Source organism: Octodon degus, unplaced genomic scaffold, assembly GCF_000260255.1.
Source record: "Octodon degus isolate 3935 unplaced genomic scaffold, OctDeg1.0 scaffold00116, whole genome shotgun sequence".
NCBI lineage: Eukaryota > Metazoa > Chordata > Mammalia > Rodentia > Octodontidae > Octodon > Octodon degus.
This window is the reverse complement of record NW_004524692.1, coordinates 4,216,057-4,218,230: the sequence shown is the minus strand read 5'-3', so window position 1 is coordinate 4,218,230 and position 2,174 is coordinate 4,216,057. Positions and strand designations below refer to the sequence as shown.

The 2,174-nt window shown below is 39.3% G+C and overlaps 1 long non-coding RNA gene across 2 annotated transcripts in view; it reads left to right on the top strand.

Annotated features, from left to right (window-relative positions):
• Positions 1 to 2,174, top strand: part of LOC111812189 — a 10,410-nt gene that overhangs the window by 3,623 nt on the left and 4,613 nt on the right. The window contains exon 3 of one of the 2 annotated variants that reach the window (XR_002817761.1): positions 608 to 644. The exons of the other annotated variant lie outside the window; for it this stretch is intronic. This is a non-coding gene — a long non-coding RNA (uncharacterized LOC111812189). Of the gene's footprint in view, positions 1 to 607; positions 645 to 2,174 lie in introns of those variants that run through there. 2 annotated transcript variants of the gene reach the window in all.

The following is a 2,174-nucleotide window of genomic DNA, read 5'->3' as shown; positions in this document are numbered from 1 at the left end:
CCTGCCTGCATTTACCCAAGCAGTGTTTTAAACAACTGAGCTATTAGGCAAAGCCCCTAAGGAAGCTTTTATGAGTAACCAGTTCATGTGAGTAGGAAGGGTGTTTATGGATTCATAAGAAACACAGTTCCTTGCCCTATAACAATGTTTCATTCAATGACAGATTGAATATACTGTGGTGGTCTCATAGATTATCATGAAGCTCAAAAATCCTCTTGCTTGCTGACATTGTTGCCCTGATGATGTTGTAGCATGACACATTGCTCACATGTTTATGGTATTCCTGGTATGAACAAATTTACCACCCTGCAAGTTCAATAAAAGAACAGCACACTTATGTACAGAACATACAACTTGATGCCAGCAATAAAATTATTTCCTGTAATTTCCTTTTTAATGTTATGTGATTATCAAGCTTGTGTAAGTATGCCTATTCCTTAGTATTTGTAAAATGATGAAATCATCTGTTTCTCAGAAGGTATCCTTATTGTCAAGCAATGTACCACTAAAGCAGCACTGATAAAATTTCAGCTGCTTATGTTCTGCCCTTACTTGTTGAATACATTTCCTTTCTTGAGCCTTATTTCTCATAGTTTTTTTTTGGCAGAACTGGGGATTGAATTCAGGCCCCTGCTCTTGCCAGGCAAGTGCTTATTCCATTGAGCCATCTCCCCGCACCCCCCCTTTTTTGGGGGGGGGGAACCAGGAATTGAACTCAGGCCTTTGCACTTGCCAGGGAAGCGCTTATTCCACTGAGCCATCTCCCTGGCCCCCTATTTCTCATAGTGTTCCCTTGGAGTGGATTTTCTTGTCTTGGCAAACTTCTTTGCATTTTTCAAGACTTGATGCTGATAGCTGTTCTCAGGTTCAGAAGGCTGTGACTCAGTTCTCTGGAGGACATACTTGACTTTCATAATGGTAGCTGGTAGTATTTTATGGAGGATTTTCTTTATGCTGGCCTATGTTTTAAATGTTTCCATCATACTAACTCATATATGCTTTTACCTTAGACATAAGTACTAATTTTATTTTATTTTATTTTTTTTATAGGTTCAGGTATTTTTTTAAGTATTTTAATTTTATTTATTTATTTATTTATTTATTTATGTGTGTGTGTGTGTCTGTGTGTGTGTGTGTGTGGCCAGCTCAGCCCACCAGGGAGCGGGGCTGGCTGGCATGTGGTGCTGGGAGATTGAACCGCGGTCCCTGTGCTTTGCTAAGCTTGTTCTAAGTAGGTGCTTTAGACCACTGAGCCATCTCACCAGCCCATAAGTACTAATTTTAGTCCCATTTTACAGATGACAAAAATTGAAGCACAGGGGATTACGCTGCTGAAGACCACAAGGCTTAGCATGTGGTAGAGCTCAGATCCTGTATAGTCTGACTCCAGACCCACTGCTAGTTCTCTTTAGTGGCCCCTTGGGTTGGAGTCTTAACATTCCTGCTGCTTCTGTGGGACCTGTATTGTGGAAGAGCATAGACATTAGAGTCAGTTAGAACTGAGTTAAAATTCTTGTCTTTTTTAACCTACTGATTATGTAGCATATGACCTAACCTCTTTGAGCTTCATATTTCCCATTTATTGTAAAGATTAAGGTATATTTTTGAAGTTAGCAAGGAGAATATTACTATTCTTAGTTTACAAATGAAAATATCAAAGTAGAAATTATTTGTGACTAGTGCAGGCAAGAGAGGTAGGAATAAAAGGCAGCCCGGGCGGGCCCTGAACTCACCATGATCCTTCTGTCTGAGCCTCCCCAAGTGATCGTGTGAGCCACTATACCTGGCTATAAGTTAATTTTTTGACATCAGCTTTTTCAGTGTAGTCATTCAAAGTGTAATGGTGGGGATGCACTCGAAGAAATCTATTATTTGTCTGTTTCATCATTTGGAAACATCGCGAAGTCTACTTACGTGAATTAAGATAGCCATGATGTCAGTAGGCGATACAGTCTTATGGGACCACTGTGACCACTGTCATATTCAGTCTGTTGTTGGCCAAAATATCTTTATGTGATTCATAACTGTACTTAATTTAGTAAAAAAAAAAAAAAAAAAAAAAGAAAGAAAAAAATGTTGCTCCCCAGTTTTGGAGGGTAGACTTTGGCCTGATATTAATTCCTTGTAATTCTTGTTCTTTTTTAGGTTCACGGGTGCAAGTATCACACTACTGG